The 10,443-nt window shown below is 42.9% G+C and overlaps 1 long non-coding RNA gene across 1 annotated transcript; it reads right to left on the bottom strand.

Annotated features, from left to right (window-relative positions):
- Positions 1 to 460: 460 nt before the first annotated feature.
- LOC306986788 lies at positions 461 to 1,005 on the bottom strand. The gene is made up of 2 exons (XR_013795026.1): positions 817 to 1,005; positions 461 to 750 (listed from the first exon to the last, which is right to left on the bottom strand). It is a non-coding gene; the product is annotated as an uncharacterized lncRNA (long non-coding RNA).
- Between the last annotated feature and the right edge of the window lie 9,438 nt (positions 1,006 to 10,443).

Raw genomic sequence — 10,443 nt, forward strand, 5'->3', positions numbered from 1 at the left:
AGGTGTAGTTGAAAAGGTAAGTATTTTTTTCTGTTATACTTTGTATTAATTTGTTTCAGTTTGAAGGGAAAAAAAACAAAAAACAAAAAGTAAAAAACAAAACAAAATGACAGCTTCAATAATCAATTCACAAAAGAAACCTCTTGAATTGTTTTCTTGAAATAAAGCAGTTTTCACTCAAATAATGACTCCTTGTGTGTTATTTATTTCTGTAATTAATTATTTAGGTATAGCTATTTACTCTTAATTAATGTTGTTTCCTTCCTTATCATGTAGCTGACATACTTAGTTCACACTCAAAACCCAAATTTAAATTATTTAACTCAAAAAACCTCTGTGGTCACTCTTTTTCAGGAAATTTTCAATAAAAGATGAGAAAATAAAATAAAATAAAAATGACAATGCAGACAATTTTTCAGGTGAAATATCCAACGACACACCAAATCCAAGTCAAGATCAGAAACGACTCGATTAGCTCAGTTCAATGTCCTTTGCACTCGTTTCAGTGTTCAGTTACAAAATACTGATACTCAACTCTGAGATGAATGAGGAAAAAACTTCTTGTTCACAGATGCAACAATGTCCAAGGAAGAAAAAAAAAAAAGGGAAAGGTATACGTGTGGTCCTACCACTTTGATGAAACAATGTTTTCCAAGTTCAGGAAAGACCAGGTTGGCTCGCCAGCTTCCACCAATGTTGAGCACTCCCCATTTATGGCAGAAACAGTTCAAACTCAGAACTCCTCGTTCACTTTCAAGAGGATATCACGGACAGGAACAACAAAATAGAGAAAAGGGAGAAAAAAAAAAACCCAACCAAGAATAAAGTGCTATTGATTAGAAATAATCTCAGATGAATCTGTTCGAACGGTTTTCGTCGGATGAATCAGCTCGACTTCTCATTTAATCCTTTATCAACTTTTCAACTGCAATTGACGTGCGTCACTGCTTCAGCGGACATTTCACTTTCCTCCGTGACGAGAGACTCACTTCTCTAACCCGCGCTAGAAATGACGCTACCCACTAAGGGCGGAGCTAATCCGAATTGTTCAAATTATTTATTTTTTCTAGTTCATTACATTTTACTGTTATTTCTTCAGCAATATTTAATATTTTAAACATTAAAATAAAGTAATAAAATATCTATATGTAAATCTTAATCTTTTTTTCTCTCTATAGGTTTCATGAGCATTAGTAACCTGGGTTACACTCTCCCCTCTGGAATATATGCACGTCCCGTTGCATCTACACGTGAATTACAGGGGCAACAACTGACTCTTCTAAAGAAGAACTAAAAGCTTCGTTTAGACCCTGCAACAAGGACTGAATCACTAAGGTAAGTGGATTCCCTAACTGGGGATATTCAAACTTTTTAGGGGGGCGTCTCTCTCTCTGCGAACGTCTGGGGCCAACATTGTCTTCAGGTTCAGTTCTCCTTTCTTCATTTTGAGTGTCTTCAAAACAACTCCTTCCATTTGAGATCAGATTTCTTTCTCCACTCCCTAACGCAGAACTGATTGGCACTGTCTCAACCAATTGAATAGGGTATTCATTCAGGGATTCAGAGGATTGTTCTGATTCTGGTCTCTTCTCCATTGAGACATCTGGTCCAGTACCACCTGATTCGGGCTCATCCGCACATATTTCTACTCCAACAGGCTCATCCGAGTTTTCCTCCACATGTTTCCATTCTTGCAAGTATTCCCTCGTAGGTTCTTCAGCGTTACTCTCCACAGTTCCCTGGGCAGGTAAGTTCTTCCTAATAGGATCAATGACAGGTAAGTCGGATGCAACTTCTTGAACACAAGGTGGGTGCTCAAGGCCCGTAATAATTTGAGTTTCAGAGCCCAATGTCCTTCCAGGCACATAACAGGGAATATGCTCATCTTCAGACTCTGAGCATTCAGAAACAAACTCTGATTCCTTTATCCCTTCATCATCAGGAGAAGCTCTGGTTCTAGGCCTTCGAACTTCTTTCTGCTTTGGCCGTTCCTCAGAGTTGCTTGGCCGCAAAAACCCACAGGGCAGCAATAAATCTCGGTGTAACGTCCGGAGAGGACCACCTTTTCTCTCTGGTTGGACCGTATATACTGGCAGATCACACATTTTTCTGACAACCACATGAACATCTTGTTCCCATTTATCCGCCAGCTTATGCTTTCCTCTCAATCGCACGTTTCTTACAAGAACTCGGTCACCCTCCTCCAATGTTGAAGCAATCACACGCTTATCAAATCTTCTTTTATTACGCTCGGCTACCTTTCCAGCATTTTTAGTAGCCACCTCGTAACTCTCGCGCAACCGATTCTTAAGATCTCGCACGTATTGAGAGTGGGACTTGATGGGAGTGTCTGCTGGCAATCCGAAAGCCAGATCAACAGGTAGGCGGGGTTGTCTCCCAAACATGAGTTCGTAAGGAGTATACCCAGTGGTGTCATTGCGGGTGCAGTTATAGGCATGCACTAAGGGCTTTACGAACTCCTTCCACCTAGACTTCTTTTCATTCTCCAGTGTCCCCAGCATCTGGAGGAGTGTACGATTAAATCGTTCCACTGGATTGCCCCTCGGGTGGTATGGGGTAGTCCTCACCTTGTGAATGCCTGTGACCTTACACAACTCCTTTATTGTGTGCGACTCAAAGTCTGCCCCTTGGTCACTATGTAGTTTCTCCGGAAACCCATAGTGCACCAAGAAATTGTCCCACAGGCTCTTAGCAACGGTTTGGGCAGTTTGGTTTCGAGTTGGTATTGCAACGGCATACTTAGTAAAGTGGTCCGTGATAACCAGTATGTTTTTGGTGTTGCTTTGGTCTGGCTCCAGGGACAGAAAATCTATGCATACCAACTCTAAGGGCCTGCTAGTTTGGATGTTTACCAAAGGAGCTGCTCTTTCCGGGGGCGTTTTTCTGCGGACACAGCGCTCACAAGTTTTGACCCTTTCTTCCACTGCATGTGACATTTTCGGCCAGAAGAACCTTGACCTGATGAGATCCAGGGTCCTGTCGATACCTAGATGACCCATGTCATCATGAAGGCTCTGTAACACCATGTCTCTCAATGTGGTGGGCAGTGCCAACTGATAGCGAGAGGCTCCACACTCCTGCCTCCTCCTATACAGCACTCCATTTCTCAGCTCGAGTCGGTTCCACTCTTTTAACCACAAACCCATGGTAGGTGGTTGGTCTCTCAGGTTACAGGGTTTCACTCCACTCTCCAATCCTTTAATAACAATCCTCATTTCCAGGTCTTTTCTCTGCAGTTCTGCCAAGGAAGTTTCTGAGAGATGAGGAAGATCTGGAAGACCATGTTCATCTTCATGTTGGAACTCATTTGGCAGAGCATCCTCGTGGTGAGTAAGGGATTCAACCAAGGTAAGTGAAGAGTGAGGGGAACTAGGATTTTCGGATGACCCAATCACCTGATGCCTTTCACAGATGGCCTTTATCGTGTCTGCCACGAGAGCAGATGACTCCGCTCCTGGCTCCATGAGATGGTGTAGTGTGAACTGTTTAATCCTTTCTCTCTCCTTTTGCGAGACCAGGTCATCTAAGGGCTCACCATGCGGTCGTCTGGAAAGCCCGTCAGCATCTTGATTTTGGCTACCTGCTCTGTACTGCAGCTTAAAGTTGTAAGTTGACAAGCTGGACAGCCAGCGGTAACTGGTGGCATCAAGCTTTGCTGAGGTTAGAATATACGTCAAGGGATTGCTATCCGTTATGACAGTAAATTCCACACCATAGAGGTAGTCGCTAAATTTGGAGGTGACAGCCCATTTTAGCGCCAAAAACTCTAATTTGTGCGCAGGGTACCTACTTTCACCCTTGGTCAATCCTCTGCTGGCAAAGGCTATGACTCGCATCTGCCCCTCCTGCTCCTGATATAAAGCTGCACCAAGCCCGGTGGTACTGGCATCGGTGTGAAGCACATAGGGAAGCTTGGGGTTAGCAAAGCCCAAAACAGGTGTAGATATGAGCTTGCCGATTATGGAGTCAAAGGCACTCTGACAATCTGGAGTCCATCGATCACCAAACTCTTCTTTGGGGTTGAAGTATCCCCCATCCTTCGGTTTCTTATTACCGCTCTTCCTGAGTGGAGGATATCCCGCTGTAAGGTCGGTAAGAGGCTTAATGATCTTTGAGTACTCTCGCACAAATCTCCGGTAGTATCCGGCAAAACCTAAAAAGGACCTCAACTCCTTTAGGTTTGTCGGCTTTGGCCAAGTCTTTAAGGCCTCAACCTTTGTTGGATCAGTCTTTACCCCGTCTCGTGAGACTATATGACCCAGATACCTCACTGACGTCTGGAAGAACCGACATTTCTCAGGTGACAATTTCAGCCCATACTCCTTCAGTCGGTTTAGAACTTGCAGCAACCGGGATTCATGCTCTTCAAGAGTCTCTGAAAAAACTATGAGGTCATCAATGAAAACCAGCACCTGTTTTCTGTTCAAGTCTCCCATGCACCGTTCCATTAATCTTTGGAACGTGCTCGGCGCATTGGTAATCCCCTGCGGCATTCTGTTGAATTCCCAGAATCCAAGCGGGCAGACAAATGCTGTTTTACACTTATCGGCTTCTTCCATCCCGATTTGGTAGAAACCAGATTTCAAATCGAGCACCGAGAACCACTTTGAGCCGGTTAGTGTTGAAAAGACCTCTTCTAGGTTTGGTAAGGCGTATGCATCCTTAATCGTTTGTGAGTTGAGTTTCCGAAAGTCAATGCATAGCCGCACGGTACCATCCTTCTTACGGACTACCACTATGGGTGACGCAAATGGGGACTCAGACTCGCGGATGACACCGGCCTCTAGTAGCTCCTGGAGGTGCTTTCTCACAGCGTCAATGTCTTGAGGATGGATGGGTCGGGCTCTGTGCTTGAACGGTGTTTCGTCACTTAACTTTATCTGATGTTTGACTTTCTCAGTGTGGCCGTAGTCAAGGTCGTGCAGGGAAAATACCTCAGGCATGGAGTTCAACAATTTTGATATTCTCTCTTTCCAGCTCGTGGGCAGGGGGGAGTCACCGAATTCGAAGGTAAGGTTAGCACAGTTGACTGATGGTTCCTCAGCCTTGACATCTGAACTCTGGTGTTGCTGGTCCATGACCTTCTGAACTGCATGAATCTCTGCCAGCACAACTTTAGGAGGGACTTTTATGTCGGATTGCGTTCCATTTCTCAGCAAAACTGACAATTTGGAGAGACGTTTTCGGGGTAAGGTGTGCAAACAGTTTGCAATCAGCAGGCCACTTGGTAAAGGGACAGATGGAGGCTCGAGAGTCACCCACTTCTCTGTGTGCGGACCATGTAGGTGGACAAAGCCGTCCAAGACCACTGTGCTTCCTGCAGGCACAACTTCAGGGGAGTTTCCCCTCAACTTCACATAACCCAGAGTCTCACTGCTGGCTTGTCTCCACCTAGCTTCCAAAACTTTAAGTACTGCTTGATAACCATGGAAGCTTGACTGAAAGCTCGCTGCATTCTCTTTAGCACACTTGCTGTACAGTACATCTAAAGAATTAGTCCCAACTAGAATTTGGGAAAGACTTGTTAAATCTGGCACCACCAGGGCCAGGGTGGGGACCTCAACTTCAGTACCAATGAGCACCTTGGGGAATTTCAGAGTTAGCTCAATGTACCCCAGATATGGCACAGCCTGTCCGTTAGCTCCTTCTACCTCCAGTAAGTTTTCCAATGGCTTCAAGGGGTAGTCTGACAAATTGGCTTCATAAATCGACTGCGGAATCGTGGTCACCTGTGACCCTGTGTCTAAAAGGCAATCTACTTCTCTTTCTCCAATGGTGACCTTGGCTGTGCATTTTATCCCCACTAGCCCCTTTGGCAATCGTTTCAATTGTGGTGCTTCACGGCTGCTCACATCAGATATTTGTTTGTAACATTCAGGGCGACAGTCTGAACGTCTGGTCTCCATATGCCCTGCTACAGAGACCCTTTTCAGTTTAAAGGCTGGGCAGGCCTTCCATGCAAAGAGTCCCATTGGCTTTGTTGCTCTCTTAACTTAACTCGCTTCTCCTCGACTTTGGAAGGATTTGCAGCGTTCTCACAATTGATGGCCATGTGCCCATCCTCCCCGCACCGGAAACAGTACCAGGGTCGTGGCCTGTTAACTCTCAGCTGGCCCATCCTGGGACTTCTGTCCGTTTCTGTGTCAAGCGATCTCTGAGTGTTAGAAGTTCGAGGCATCGTACGAGTGACACTTTGAGTTTGCAGCTCCGCAATCTGCCGTTGGAGCCTAGAAATGTCCAACTCCTCTGCATTGTTTAGTTTCAGTCCCTGGGTGACCGATGCCTTTACCGCAGCTACTTGGGTGCATAATTCCTCCACCATCTTCTTTAAAGCGGTCAACTCAGCCTTTTCGGAATGACTCTTTGGATTCTTTCGATCAGGAGACTGCTTTAAGGCAGTAACTTGGGCTTGGATTTCTGCGACTTGTTTCTTTAGAAGACTAGTTTCAGAGCCATCAGAGCTGGGCACATCACATGAACAGGCTGATACTTGGTTAGAGACTGCACGTGACTTTTGGTAGGCATTAGGGGGCTTTGTCATCCCAAGATGCTTTCTCATCCGTTCCTCCTTAGAGGCGTGTTTGTCTTCCTGGGTTCGAATAAGCACTGCTAATTCGGCAAAAGTGGGTGGTTGGACTTCTCTTTTGTCAAGCTGAAGGTCGGCAATTAGACGATTGTCCCAACATCCTCTGCAGAATTGTTTCAAAAGGTAACGGTCATGTTCACTTTCTGCTATGCCACCTCGTCTGATTGCAGCACTCAGAATAACTTGTAAACGGTGCAGGTAGTCTGACGATTTCTCACTCTGATTTTGTAGAGTGCCCATGAGTTTGGCCAACAGCTCGTCTCCGTCCTCGACAGAACCATATACAGACTCTAACAGCTTAAGATACACAGCAGGTAGGGCTGGAGGGCGCACATGTTTTACAATGTCGGCAGCTGGAGGTAAGAGGCTGTCGAGGATTTTTCGCGTTCTGTGCAAGTCAGAAATGGAAGGGTCATTTAACAAGAAGTCGACACTCGCACGCCAGGTATCGAAATCTGGTTCGTTGGGGGGACGAGGAGACCTCCCTGAGAAAACCCTCAGACGGATTGAGGTTTGCTGTGACAGGGCAGCTTCACTTGTTTTCACTATGTGTTCGACTACCATTCTCTGAACACTGGGTGGGTCAACAATATTTGTGGGGAACACAGGGCAGGATGTCACCGTAATATCATCAGTGGTAGTTTCTGGAGAAGGGGGAGACACAAATGTCGTTTTATTCTTGGTTGGGTTTTTAGGCTCTGAGCTTTGAGTTGGTGTCTCTTTTAAATTAGTCAGGGGGCTACTTATTGACGATGGGGCGGTGGCCTCCGCACTCGGGGATTCACTGCTAGAACCATGACAACTCGCTTGCTGAGATTCGGCCGGAGCTTGATTTTCAGAATGGGTATCTCTGAGTTTCTCCAATTCCTCTTGAAGCACACTTTGGAAAGACATTCCACTTTCTTTAGCAATGGCCTTCAACTCCTCAAGATACCCTTCAGTGGCAGTGCAGATGGAAGGTTGAGTGTAGACAGTGGCTAAGGCACGCACTCGGAAGGTAACAGCTGGGTCAGAGAGACTCCCTAAAGTTAAGGGTAAGAAGGGAAGCAAACTTTGGATTGCTGAGTTATGATTATATTCTATGATGGCATTTTTGTGAAACTCTGAAGCTGGGTCATCAATGAAAATATTACGGCTAATTGAACCATATCTTTCTAGGTACATTTCCAGCTCATTGTCGGTTTCGGTTAATGTAAGGCCTTCAACTATGAGAGCATTTGCTACGTTAACCTTTTCCCGCTTCACGATATCCATCATAACGGTTGAAAATTTCAAAAAGCTGTTTCTGTTGTTTTACTAATTTCCCTTCTCTGTTTCTTTAACAGTTACCCTCGCTGCAAGAACTGGCTCCTGGCTGGCTCGCCAACTTTTATGTAACGCGCGCGTCCTGCTGTCTTACATAAACCAGTTTCTAATATCTTGGACCAGATCAGAAGTCTACGTTCGCTCTTGAGCCAGTGTTGCAGCAAGACAAGGGAAAAAACCACAGAAGACAGGTGTAGTTGAAAAGGTAAGTATTTTTTTCTGTTATACTTTGTATTAATTTGTTTCAGTTTGAAGGGAAAAAAAACAAAAAACAAAAAGTAAAAAACAAAACAAAATGACAGCTTCAATAATCAATTCACAAAAGAAACCTCTTGAATTGTTTTCTTGAAATAAAGCAGTTTTCACTCAAATAATGACTCCTTGTGTGTTATTTATTTCTGTAATTAATTATTTAGGTATAGCTATTTACTCTTAATTAATGTTGTTTCCTTCCTTATCATGTAGCTGACATACTTAGTTCACACTCAAAACCCAAATTTAAATTATTTAACTCAAAAAACCTCTGTGGTCACTCTTTTTCAGGAAATTTTCAATAAAAGATGAGAAAATAAAATAAAATAAAAATGACAATGCAGACAATTTTTCAGGTGAAATATCCAACGACACACCAAATCCAAGTCAAGATCAGAAACGACTCGATTAGCTCAGTTCAATGTCCTTTGCACTCGTTTCAGTGTTCAGTTACAAAATACTGATACTCAACTCTGAGATGAATGAGGAAAAAACTTCTTGTTCACAGATGCAACAATGTCCAAGGAAGAAAAAAAAAAAAGGGAAAGGTATACGTGTGGTCCTACCACTTTGATGAAACAATGTTTTCCAAGTTCAGGAAAGACCAGGTTGGCTCGCCAGCTTCCACCAATGTTGAGCACTCCCCATTTATGGCAGAAACAGTTCAAACTCAGAACTCCTCGTTCACTTTCAAGAGGATATCACGGACAGGAACAACAAAATAGAGAAAAGGGAGAAAAAAAAAAACCCAACCAAGAATAAAGTGCTATTGATTAGAAATAATCTCAGATGAATCTGTTCGAACGGTTTTCGTCGGATGAATCAGCTCGACTTCTCATTTAATCCTTTATCAACTTTTCAACTGCAATTGACGTGCGTCACTGCTTCAGCGGACATTTCACTTTCCTCCGTGACGAGAGACTCACTTCTCTAACCCGCGCTAGAAATGACGCTACCCACTAAGGGCGGAGCTAATCCGAATTGTTCAAATTATTTATTTTTTCTAGTTCATTACATTTTACTGTTATTTCTTCAGCAATATTTAATATTTTAAACATTAAAATAAAGTAATAAAATATCTATATGTAAATCTTAATCTTTTTTTCTCTCTATAGGTTTCATGAGCATTAGTAACCTGGGTTACAAGTGCATTAAAGATATTTGCAATGCAATCTACTGTTGCATCGCTTGCTTTTACGCTCAAGTTTTGTGCTTTGAAGAATAACAATAAAAGTACCATGCACTTTGTTGCCTTTCAATGCATTCAAGAACTAACTCATTCAACAGTGCATTGAAAATATTTGCAATGCAATCTGCTGTTGCATCGCTTGCTTATACGCTCAAGCGCTGTGCATTGAAGAATATCAATAAAAGTATCATGCACTTTGTTGTTTTGCAATGCATTCAAGAACTAACTCATTCAAAAGTGCATTAAAGATATTTGCAATGCAATCTCCTGTTCTATCGTTTGTTATGAACTCAAGCGATGTGCATTGAAGAATAACAATACAAGTAAAATGCACTTCGTTGCATTCAAGAACTAACTCAGGCCAAAGTGCACTAAAGACATTTGCAATGCAATCTGCTGTTGCATCGTTTGCTTATAAGCTCAAGCATTGTGCATTGAAGAATAACAATAAAAGTATCATGCACTTTTTTTGCCTTGCAATGCATTCAAGAACTATCTCATTCAACAGTGCATAAAAGATATTTGCAATGCAATCTGCTGTTGCATCGTTTGCTTATAAGCTCAAGCGTTGTGCATTGAAGAATAACAATAAAAGTATCATGCACTTTGTTGCCTTTCAATGCATTCAAGAACTAACTCATTCAACAGTGCATTAAAGATATTTGCAATGCAATCTACTACTTTTACGCTCAAGCGTTGTGCTTTGAAGAATAACAATAAAAGTATCATGCACTTTGTTGCCTTGCAATGCATTCAAGAACTAACTCAGGCCAAAGTGCACTGAAGACATTTGCAATGCAATCTGCTGTTGCATCGTTTGCTTATAAGTTCAAACGTTGTGCATTGAAGAATAACAATAAAAGTATCATGCACTTTGTTGCCTTGCAAGGCATTTAAAATCGAACTCAATCCGAAGTCCTTTAAAGATATTTGTAATGCAATCTGCTGTTGCATAGCTTGCACATACGATTAAGCGCTGTGTATTAAAGAATAACAATAAAAGTAACATGCACTTTGTTGAATTGCAATGCATTCAAGAACTAACTTATGCTAAAGTGTATATAAGTAACCTATTCAGTTGTTTTTTGAA

Source organism: Phoxinus phoxinus, assembly GCF_949152265.1.
Source record: "Phoxinus phoxinus genome assembly, chromosome: 19".
Classification (NCBI taxonomy): Eukaryota; Metazoa; Chordata; class Actinopteri; order Cypriniformes; family Leuciscidae; genus Phoxinus; species Phoxinus phoxinus.